This window comes from Hyla sarda, chromosome 7 (assembly GCF_029499605.1).
Source record: "Hyla sarda isolate aHylSar1 chromosome 7, aHylSar1.hap1, whole genome shotgun sequence".
Lineage (NCBI taxonomy): Eukaryota > Metazoa > Chordata > Amphibia > Anura > Hylidae > Hyla > Hyla sarda.
The window spans coordinates 157008863-157021057 of record NC_079195.1 but is presented as its reverse complement, the minus strand read 5'-3'; the positions used below and the strand labels follow the sequence as shown (position 1 = coordinate 157021057).

At 43.5% G+C, this 12195-nt stretch overlaps 1 protein-coding gene across 7 annotated transcripts in view; it reads right to left on the bottom strand.

Annotated features, from left to right (window-relative positions):
- ADAT3 (adenosine deaminase tRNA specific 3) overlaps positions 1-12195 on the bottom strand; it is a 100454-nt gene that overhangs the window by 58248 nt on the left and 30011 nt on the right. For 2 of the 7 annotated variants that reach the window (XM_056531105.1, XM_056531102.1), the window contains exon 2: positions 9307-9345. The exons of 2 other annotated variants lie outside the window; for them this stretch is intronic. The gene's annotated coding sequence lies outside the window, so the exon portion shown is untranslated. Of the gene's footprint in view, positions 1-301; positions 486-9306; positions 9346-9819; positions 9843-12195 lie in introns of those variants that run through there. 3 more of the 7 variants (XM_056531108.1, XM_056531103.1, XM_056531109.1) reach the window with 2 other exon arrangements.

The following is a 12195-nucleotide window of genomic DNA, read 5'->3' as shown; positions in this document are numbered from 1 at the left end:
TGAAACACCTAAAGGGTTAACAAACTTTCTGAATGTCATTCTGAACAATTTGAGGGGTGCAGTTTCTATAATGGGGTGATTTATGGGGTATTTCTAATATGAAGGCCCTTCAAATCCACTTCAGAATTTTTCAGGGCCGAATTCAGATTTGATTTTGAAAATTTTGTGAAAAATTTGAAAATTGCTGCTGAACGTTGAAGCCCTCTGATGTCTTCCAAAAGTAAAAACATGTAAAACAAAAGAAAAAACAGGCACTCCCTTGTGGAGTATCTACGGGATAAAGGTAAAGTAAGAGGCTCACCCTGCTAGGTTGTGCAAAAACCCACACAACAAGGAGACACGTTTGATTATGATAGTGGAGGTCTGCAGCCTTCCTGAAGATAATAGGTAAACACAGAAGACACTTCGAAATTGCAGGATTTCAGGCGCTGACCAAGGAGAAGAAGCTGGAGCCAGGTAGGTAACGAACAGGTTTATTCCCATGCGATGCGTTTCACTGCGCTTGCGCGGTTTCATCAGGCATAACACACACTTCTCAGGAAGGGGTTTATATACCCACAGGTATTAACCCCTGCCTGACAAAGTGAAAAATAATCACAATGTAAAACACATATTACAATATAAATATATACACATACACGTAATGCATACATATATATATAAAAAGACAAAAGAAATAAAAACTATATAAAAAATTTATTAAATAAATAAAAAATCATGCAAAAGTATATTCAACGAAATGTCGCAAGGTGTGTATACTGGTATAGGACCAATCGGCTTATTGTCAGATTGTTGCCTTCTCCGTATACCGTACCACTTCTCAGTGTAGCAGGGCACGGGAATATATATTCATCACATCGATAATAATACTCACTATAGCCTATGAAGAGGGACTTAACCCCTTAAGGACATAGGGCGTATGGATACGCCCTGAGCATTTCCGGCCCCCGCGGCTAGCCGGAGCGGAGCCGGATGCCTGCTGAAATCGTTCAGCAGGCATCCCGGCATATCGCCCAGGGGGGTCATTAGGTCCCCCATGTCGGCGATTGCCGCAGATCGCTGGACAATTCAGTCCAGCGATCTGCGGCGGATTCCGGGTCAATCGGGTCTCCAGTGACCCGGAATTACTGGCTGATCGGGGCCGTCAGAGACGGCCCCGAACAGCCAGAGCCAGCAGGGGTGAGGTGGCACTGGTGTCACCTCACGATTGCCCTGATTCGTCGGCCGGATTCCCGGCCGACCAATCAGAGCACCTGCTGCGGGTGTCAGTCCCGCAACCCGCTCCGCCCCTCTTCCGGAGGACGTGAGCGGGTGCGGGAAGTAGACCCCGGATGCTGGGGACCCCGATCCCGGGCGTCCCTGTTGGGATCGGGGCCCCAGGAGCGACGGCGGCGGCGAGGGACTGACCTGCAGTGTGGATCGTTGGAGGTGAGTGACAGCCTCCTGCTGTTGCTAAGCAACAGCTCCCAGCATGCAAAAAGGGCATGCTGGGAGCTGTAGTTATGCAACAGCAGGAGGCAGACCACCACAACTCCCAGCATGCCCTTATGGGCATGCTGGGACTTGTAGTTTTGCAACAGCTGGAGGCACATTCTTTCTATGGAAAAGTGTACCTTCAGCTGTTGTATCACTACAACTCCCAGCTTGCACAATCAGCTAAAGTGCATGCTGGGAGATGTAGTGGTGCATCTGGTGGTTGCATAACTACAACTCCCAGCATGCCCGTTGGCTGTCGGTGACTGCTGAGAGTTGTAGTTTTGCAACAGCTGAAGGCACACTGAGTTAAGTAGCAAACCAGTGTGTCTCCAGCTGTTGCATAACTACAATCCCCAGCATCCCCAGCCAATGTAGTTATGCAACAGCCGGAGGCCTACTACAAGACCCAGTATGCCCTTCCGCTGTCCGTACATGCTGGGGGTTGTAGCTTTTGCAACACCTGAAGGCACACTGGTTGCAAAACACTGAGTTTGTTACCAAACTCGGTGTTTCACAACCTGTGTGTCTCCAGCTGTTGCAAAACTACAACTCCCAGCATGCACTGATAGACCGTACATGCTGGGAGTTGTAGTTTTGCAACAGCTGGATGTCCCCCCCCCCCCAATGTGAACGTACAGGGTACACTCACATGGGCGGAAGATTACAGTAAGTATCCGGCTGCAAGTTTGAGCTGCGGCAAATTTTCTGCCGCTGCTTAAACTGTCAGCGAGAAACTACTGTGAACCCCCCGCCCGTGTGACTGTACCCTAAAAACACTACACTAACACAAAATAAAATAAAAAGTAAAAAACACTACATATACACATACCCCTACACAGCCCCCCTCCCCTCCCCAATAAAAATGAAAAACGTCTGGTACGCCACTGTTTCCAGAACGGAGCCTCCAGCTGTTGCAAAACAACTACTCCCAGTATTGCCAAATAGCCACTGACTGTCCAGGCATGCTGGGAGTTTTACAACAGCTGGAGGCACCCTGTTTGGGAATCACTGGCGTAGAATATCCCTATGCAAGTCCCTAATTTAGGCCTCAAATGCGCATGGCGCTGTCACTTTGGAGCCCTGTCGTATTTCAAGGCAACAGTTTAGGGCCACATATGGGGTATCGCCGTACTCGGGAGAAATTGGGCTTCAAATTTTGGGGGGTATTTTCTGCTATTACCCTTTTTAAAAATGTAAAATTTTTGGGAAAACAAGCATTTTAGGTAAAAAAAATAAATTTTTTTTTTACATATACAAAAGTCATAAAACACCTGTGGGGTATTAAGGCTCACTTAACCCCTTGTTACGTTCCCCTGAGGGGTCTAGTTTCCAAAATGGTATGCCATGTGTTTTTTTTTTTTTGCTGTCCTGGCACCATAGGGGCTTCCTAAATGCGGCATGCCCCCAGAGAAAAATTTGCTTTCAAAAAGCCAAATGTGACTCCTTCTCTTCTGAGACCTGTAGTGCGTCAGCAGAGCACTTTTCACCCCCATATGGGGTGTTTTCTGAATCGGGAGAAATTGGGCTTCAAATTTTGGGGGGTGTTTTCTGCTATTACCCTTTTTAAAAATGTAAAAATTTTGGGAAACCAATCATTTTAGGTGAAAAAAAGAATTTCACATATGCAAAAGTCGTGAAACACCTGTAGGGTATTAAGGTTCACATTACCCCTTGTTACGTTCCCCGAAGGGTCTAGTTTCCAAAATGGTATGCCATACGTTTATTTTTTTTTTTGCTGTTCTGGCACCATAGGGGCTTCCTAAATGCGGCATGCCCCCAGAGCAAAATTTGCTTTCAAAAAGCCAAATGTGACTCCTTCTCTTCTGAGACCTGTAGTGCGCCAGCAGAGCAATTTTCACCCCCATATGGGGTGTTTTCTGAATCGGGAGAAATTGGGTTTCAAATTTTTGGGGGTATTTTCTGCTATTACCCTTATTAAAAATGTTACATTTTAGGGAAACCAAGCATTTTAGGTAAAAAATTTTTTTTTTTTTTACATATGCAAAAGTCGTGAAACACCTGTAGGATATTAAGGTTCACTTTACCCCTTGTTACGTTCCCTGAGGGGTCTAGTTTCCAAAATGGTATGCCATGTGTTTTTTTTTTGCTGTCCTGGCACCATAGGGGCTTCCTAAAGGTGACATGCCCCCCAAAAACCATTTGTCGCTCCTTCCCTTCTGAGCCCTCTACTGCGCCCGCCGAACAATTAACATAGACATATGAGGTATGTCCTTACTCGAGAGAAATTGGGTTTCAAATACAAGTAAAAATTTTCTCCTTTTTACCCTTTGCAAAAATTCAAAAATTGGGTCTACAAGAACATGCGAATGTAAAAAATGAAGATTTTGAATTTTCTCCTTCACTTTGCTGCTATTCCTGTGAAACACCTAAAGGGTTAATAAACTTACTGAATGTCATTTTGAATACTTTGGGGGGTGTAGTTTTTATAATGGGGTAATTTATGGGGTATTTCTAATAGGAAGACCCTTCAAATCCACTTCAAACCTGAACTGGTGCATGGAAAATAGCGAGTTTGAAAATTGTGAAAAATTTCAAAATTGCTGCTGAACTTTGAAGCCCTCTGGTGTCTTCCAAAAGTAAAAACTCATAAATTTTATGATGCAAACATAAAGTAGACATATTGTATATGTGAACCCGAAAAATTTTTTATTTTGAATATCCATTTTCCTTACAAGCAGAGAGCTTCAAAGTTAGAAAAATGCAAAATTATCATTTTTTTCATCAAATTTGGGGATTTTTCAACAAGAAAGGATGCAAGTAACCATAAAATTTTACCACTATGTTAAAGTAGAATATGTCACGAAAAAACAATCTCGGAATCAGAATGATAACTAAAAGCATTCCAGAGTTATTAATGTTTAAAGTGACAGTGGTCAGAATTGCAAAAAATGCTCTGGTCCTTAAGGTGAAAAAGGGCTCGGTCCTTAAGGGGTTAAACAACTATATATAAAAAAAATAATAATATTAATAAAAAATATCTCAAAATATCACATAGTATATATATATATATATATATATATATATATATATATATATATTTTGGCATAGAACGGGTTACCTTTTTACGAATTAAAACTTTATCCACATACCGCATTACTTCTCAGTATAGTGCGGCATTGAATTACATATTATCACAACATGTATATAAAAAAAGGGGAGGGCAACAATACTTACTATAACATATAAAATAGAAAGCAAAAGAAAAGACTATCATACCATCCCCATAAGATATCGTCGGAGAAGAGGATTGGATCGGTAATGTATATTCTACTCTATACCACATCCCATTAATTTTAATAGCAAAAAGGGTTGTCATATAAAAAATAGGACAAGAAAGCGCTATTAAAAAACGCATAGTATGTATTAACCTCAGCAGTCGATCAGTGCAATCCTTCTAGTATTATTAAACATGTGGAAGTTAAACCATAATCTAATTTTTATCCCCCACACCATAAAGGTAATTTTTAAGATACTTTTTACTCTATGGTAAATAGGGATTTTAATAAACTATGCGAAAACTCTATGATAGGACATGATACTGATAACCTCAGCAAGTCTGAACGGGCAGCTATGAAAACCCTACAGAATAATGTGGATTTAACTATATGCCCCGCTGATGAGGGGGGTGGTACGGTGATCTTAGATCGCGTGGCATATGTGGAAGAAGAATCGCTCCGTATTTTGTCTGATGTAAATTATGAAATATTAACAGTGGATCCCTCTATTAGTTATTTTGAATCATACTGCATTCTTATTAAGGAGGCTGATGAGTCTTCCCTATTAGATAAACGGGAAACAAGATTTTTGTCCATTAAGAATTATAATATACCACATTTCTATTATCTCCCTAAATTACACAAAAACTCTGGAAAAAACCCGGGACACCCCATTATATCGGGCAGGGCTCTATGACAGCCAACCTCTCTCATTTTATAGACCTTTTTTTACAACCCTATGTAATCTAAACAACAAATAAAAAAAAAAGCAAGTCAACTTGCAATCTTAGCTACCTGCAGAACAAAACTTCTGCTAAACAGGTGTATGTGATCTACACCAACCCTAGGTGGGGGAGTTAAACTATAGCAGTAAGACAATCCTTTCAATCAACTATCTACTGGAAAGGGTAACCAGACCTATCTGTTGAGCCCGTCTACACCAGGCTTTTAAAGCTCTTTAACTGAACTAGAGATATAAGGGGGAAGTGCAGACAGTCCAAGCCATGGTCGTTATGAAGCTCCAGGAATCTGAGGGGGGGGGGGGGGGGAGGAGCGGGGCAGGGGTGTGGAGGGGACAGAGGTGAAATAAGAACTGGTGAACATCTACTGGGAGGGGGGCTTGACTTCTGAACATATGGTAAAACTGGAGGGGATGTGTACTGTTCATGGCAAGTCCAGCCAAGGGAACCGGAGTTTCACTCCAAGTAGCAGTTGCTCGAGGCTCCGGTCTGAAAGGTGGTCTCCTTTGACTCTGGGGGAGCGGATCTCCAGGAGCCATTCGCCGAGTCGAGGAGCGTTGCGACGATCGCAAGGTCGGTGGATGGGCATATGGGTCCCTTAGGAAGGCAATCCAGTCAGGCAAGGTGAGAGGCGGAAGTCCTAGAGTATCAAGAAAGTTAGAGTCCCCAGGAGGTCTCAGAGATGCAGTCAGGTTGCCAGATTTAACGTGTAGTGCAAACGGGAACCCCCAGCGATATTGAATGTTACGTTCCTGCAGTAGGCGCAGGAGTGGGCGCAGAAGTGCTCTTTGGCGCAAAGTGCGACGTGATAGATCAGGGTATATTTGCAAAACAGCACCATCAAAGCCAATGTCTCCTTGTTGGCGCACCTTCTGCATGATTTGCTCTTATACAGTATATTTATGAATGCGGCAGATGATGTAGCAGGGACGGGTTGGGTCAGTGCTGGGTGCCCTCAATGCCCTATGCACCCTATCAAGCTCGATGTGGGTCTCTGGAGGGCGTCCCAGGATCAGATTGAAGACTCCTGTAACCGTAGCGTGTAGGTTCAGATGTTCTGGTCGCCTCAGGGAGGCCCCGTATGCGAACGTTGTTTCTGCGATTTCTGTTTTCAATGTCGTCCAGATGATCCGCAAATGCATGGTGACTGGACGTCTGGGCATTCAGTGCCGTTTGCATATCTTTCAATGAGACAGTGACAGATTCTTTAAAGTCCTCCAGCGCCCTCATCCTGCCCTGCAAGTCCACCACCTCACGCTGAACGGGTTGGAGATCTTGGCACCATGCGAATTTGAGATCAGAGGCCAACGCAGACATGTCTGCCTTGGTGGGCAGTAGCGCCAGTAACGCTTGTAATTCGGGATGTCCCTTTAAAAGTGCAACCGCCTGGGCAGGAGGTGGAAGGGTGCACACTGTCCTGAGATCCCTGGGGCCCTTGGTGAGATGGTGTCGCCGGCTCTGAGACCCTCTGCTGTTGCTGTGGGCGAGGGGCTGGCCCCCTATCTGCAATAATTAGGTTGGAGGCCACAGAGGGAGAAAGCCAGGGTGATGAGTGGCCGGGGTGTTCCAGGGGGGTTCCAAGGATTGCAGTATGCGGGCCAGCTGTATATGATTGCTCCTGCCCGGGTTCCATCTCAGAGGGGTATAGGGGGGGGGCGAGGGGGGTCCCTCCTGGCTCCTAAATATGGAGGGGATGCTCAGGGATGGCGAGGGGGCCCTGCATCCCTCCATCATGACTGAGGGCAGAGGAGCAAGGGACTCAGATGGTTGTGCGGCCAGAACCCCCCTAGCACTCACCTCCTCCCGTGGTCCCGAAGTGACAGGAGCCGGTCTGTGGTCACCTCGTCCCTCCTGCCTCACGCTGCTTCTCTCCTGATGTCTGAGGGAAGGCAGCACTCGTCAGCGCACGCGCCGCTCAGCTCAGCTGCTGCTGTAGAGGCCGGGGTCTGTACTCTGCACTGCCGGAAGGCCGCGGCGTCCGCTCCGTTCCACAGCGATCTCGGGAGGGTAAGTCCAGAAGAGCAGGCAGTGGGGTCCCCTGTGAAGCCGCTCCTGAGGTTGTGGCGCACTGTCTCGTGGCTGGAGGGGAATGGCCGGGAGCACCAGAATCTCGTTGGTCCCGCGCCATCTTGGATTGCGCAGGCATCTTCTGTGGCGGTTCCGTTAGCTCACTCAGTGGGCTGAGTGGATCGGGGTCCCCGTGAACTTGGGTGCCCGTGCAGATGGCCCCCTCTTCCCCGATCTCCTGGCGACCATATGAGACAATGATTTCCCCTGTTTTGCAGGCCTGGGAGACTGAGCTCTTCTTTCTAGCATCCTACACGCGCCATAGCAGGACACGCCCCCCAGAACACAACATTTTTTCTTTTGATATTTTATATAGGCAGACCCGGGGCTGTGCCAGGGGGACTCGTTTGGCCCCAAGTTATGCAAATTTGTTTATGGGGCGGTTCGAGTCCCTTATCATGGCACAGTCCCCGGCTTTTATTAATTTAGTTTATTTCTTTCGTAGATATATAGATGACCTTTTTTTCATTTGGGGGGGGGGGCACATTTTCGGAAGCTGAAAGTTTTGTTCCAGAATTAAATCAAATACGTGTAATCTTCAATACGTGGGCTGCACTGTACAAACAGTGCGGGCCCGCATGAATAAACACCGCTGGAATATTAAGCACAAATATTTGTTACATAGTATATCAAAACACTTCACCTTCAAACATGATGATAACATAGATTATTTAAAATTAATTATTCTTGAAACTATCCCACCAGATTGCTCCAATAGATATCAACGTCTCATTAATCGTGAATCTTTTTGGATCCACAAATTAGCCACTCTTATTCCCAATGGTCTTAATGAGACCATAGAAAATACTAAATAATGTCACTGCATATTTTTCCTTTGTATGACTCTTCCACATGTCCATGCAATTTTATTTATTTAATTAATTATTGATTATTTTTCACTTTTACTTTTATTTTGTATATATATTTTTTTATATGTATGTATGCATATACATGTATATGTATATATAAATATATTGAGTTTATACTTTAAAATTTATTTTATATAATTTTTCTGGTACCAACAAAGCGCACCAAGCGCTTTTAAGGTATTTTAATATAACATCCAGATGAAATTGTAAGACAAACCTTTTCTGTGGGTGTTTCCCGTTCGACTGCTGAGGTTAATACATACTATGCGTTTTTTTATATACATATATACTCCCCTTTTTTATATACATGTTGTGATAATATGTAATTCAATGCCGCACTATACTGAGAAGTAATGCGGTATGTGGATAAAGTTTTAATTCGTAAAAAGGTAACCCGTTCTATGCCAAAATATATATATATATACCGGTACTATGTGATATTTTGAGACATATTTTTTCATTAATATTATTTTTTATATATAGTTGTTTAAGTCCCTTTTCATAGGCTATAGTAAGTATTATTATCGATGTGATAAATATATATTCCCGTGCCCCGCTACACTGAGAAGTGGTGCGGTATGCGGAGAAGGCAACAATCTGACAATAAGCCGATTGGTCCTATACCAGTATACACACCTTGCGACATTTCGTTGAATATACTTTTGCATGATTTTTTATTTATTTAATTAATTTTTTATATAGTTTTTATGTCTTTTTGAATATATGTATGCATTACGTGTATGTGTATATATTTATATTGTAATATGTGTTTTACATTGTGATTATTCTTCACTTTGTCAGGCAGGGGTTAATACCTGTGGGTATATAAACCCCTTCCTGAGGAGTGTGTTATGCCTGATGAAACCGCGCAAGCGCGGTGAAACGCGTCGCATGGGAATAAACCTGTTTGTTACCTACCTGGCTCCAGCTTCTTCTCCTTGGTCAGCGCCTGAAATCCTACAATTTAAAAGTAAAAACATGTCAACTTTATGATGCCAACATAAAGTAGTCATATTGTATATGTGAATCAATATAACATTTATTTGGAATGTCTATTTTCCTTACAAGCAGAGAAAGAAAGAAATGATTCAAGTATCGCTGAAAATTTACCACTATGTTAAAGTAGAATATGTCACAAAAAACAAATTCGGAATCAAATTCATAAGTAAAAGCATCCCAGAGTTATTAAAGGGGTTATCCACCATAACGAGATTTTAGTACTTACCTGGCAGGCAGTAATGGACATGCTTAGGAAGGATCTGCGCTTGTCTTGGGGCTAAATGGCTATGTCACGAGATTACCATAACAATGTGGCTAGCTTTTTGTGAGCTAGTATTTACTGTTTGATTTTTCTTTTTTTGACAAAAAATACCACAATTCCATTTTCCTCCCTCCCACACATAAGCCACCACACCCATTGAAACAAAAGACCTGTGATTTTCAATCAGGGTGCCGACAGCTGTTGCATTAGTTGCAGTTGATCTCTCTCCCACCAAGCGATCACTCCACCCATTGAAGCAAACAGGCTCCCTGTAATCAGCTGCCTACTGAGTCAGGTCTCGGCCGCATTGCAAGCTGGGAAAAATCTGAGACAACAGTCATTTTGTATGCTGGGAAAAATAAATAAATATTGGGGTGAAAAAGAAGAATTGTGAGAAAACAGTCACACACAGGTACAGACACTATATTATGAACTACACTAACTTTACAGCCCCTGTAGCATAGTCAAAAAAAAATTCCGGGAATACCCCTTTAATGCTTAAAGTGACAGTGGTCAGATGTGCAAAAAGAATGCTCTGGTCCTTAAAGCGCAACTGTCATGAAATTTTAGTGTAATGACACAGCCTTTGTACTGTGTGCAGGTGTTGTGTACAGCAATTATTTTACCTCATGCTTTCGTGACGTTAAAAAATGCTTTTAATCAAAGCCACTGATGGTCGGATAGGCGTGGTGCAAGGTATGCAATGCCCCGCCGCGCCCACCCACACGCACACTTTGTATCTCCGTGCTGGGACCGCTGTGAGATTGACACACAGGTCCCAGCGCATGCGCCCTTCAACTATTGTAATGTGCGTGCTGCTGTGTGTCATCCAGCAAGCGCTCGCTCCTGCCGCCCTGCTCAGTGCGCCTACGCAGGGCTAGGTGCAGAGAGCATGGGAGCGAGCGCTTGCTGGAGGAGCGAGTGCTTGCTGGATGACACGCAGCAGCGCGCACGTTACATTAGTTGAAGGGCGCATGCACAGCGTTCCCAGCCCACTTTGTATCTCAGTGCTGGGAACGCTGTGCATGCGTGATGGCGGCGGGGCATTGCATACCTCGCACCACGCCTATCCGACCGTCAGTGGCTTTGATTAAAAGCACTTTTTAGCGTCACGAAAGCCTGCAAATATGAGGTAAAATAATTGCTGTACACAACACCTGCACACAGCACAAGGCTGTGTGCAGGTTATTACACTAAAATTTCATGACAGTTGCGATTGGTCCTTAAGGAGTTAATATATTTGCTTTTTCCTGATCCCAGTTTACAAAATTTCTTCCTAATTTTTTTAAAGGGCCTACACTTTCATTTTTCATCTTTTTGCTATTCATATTGTTAAAAAAATATTTGGGGGTTAATTTTACTCTATTTTTGCAGCTTTTATCTTTTTTTAATTTTTTTTTTTTACATATTTTACATTTTTCTCTATAGCTTTTTAAGGCTTCTTCACTGCCGTCCTGTTTTAGTAGTTTAAATGCTTTATTTTTGTCATTTATTGCCCCCTTAACATTTTTATTCATCCATATTGGATTTCTTGTTTATCTGACCCTTTTATTACCATAAAGTATATACATGTTACAGTGAGTATTTGATATTTTTAAAAGTCTCCCATTTAGTGTCAGTATTCTTGTTTTTGAGGACATTATCCCAATTTATATTAAGGGCTTCTCTGAGTTGATCAAACTTTGCCTTCCTAAAGTTCATTGTTTTTGTGGCTCCTCGAGATCCCCTTATTGAAGAACAAGTTATAATGTATTATATTATTATCACTATTTCCAAGGTGTCCTACTTGCACATTAGTTACTCGGTCAGGTCTGTTGGTTAATAATCAGTCCAGTAGGGCTCCCCTACTTGTTTTGTGCACGCAGGACGTCTCCCATGCGTTACCAGGCTCAGCTGTCAGCCATCATATAGACCAGGAATAGTGGCCTCACTGCTAATGAACATTGTGACAGAGCGGGGGAGGGGCGGCAGCACTGCCGGGAGTGAGGATCTTCTGTGCATGGAGCAGACAGCCCAGCAGGAGCAGTAGATCATGTGAAAAGCAGTAGATCATGTGAAAGGATAGTAAGAACTACCAAGGGCAGGACAGGCTCACTAGCAGCAGCAGGCAGCATGGACAGTCTGCACACAACTTCCATGTCTGTCTGTTCTTTCCTGTGCAGACACACTGCTCCAGTGTGAGAAGATGAGTTCTGAGAATGTCACATGATCTGTGATGTTTCGAACTCTGGGCTCTGCACATTGGTAGCTGTCGCAGCATCGGGGTAGAACTTTAACCCCTTAAGGACTTCGGGTTTTTCTGTTTTTTTCACTTATGATTTTTAGAATGTGAGGAAAAAGCTAAACACTCAGTTTTCCTCCTACAGAACTATATGAGGGCTTGTTTTAAGCACTACCAATTTTACTTTGTAATGACATCAGTCATTTCACCACAAGATCTACAGCGAAACCCCAATAAACTATTTATGGGTTTCTACAAAGTGCCCATTCCGGTAAAAGTGACCCCTTATCTTTATTCTGTAGGGCCATACGGTTACAAGGATACC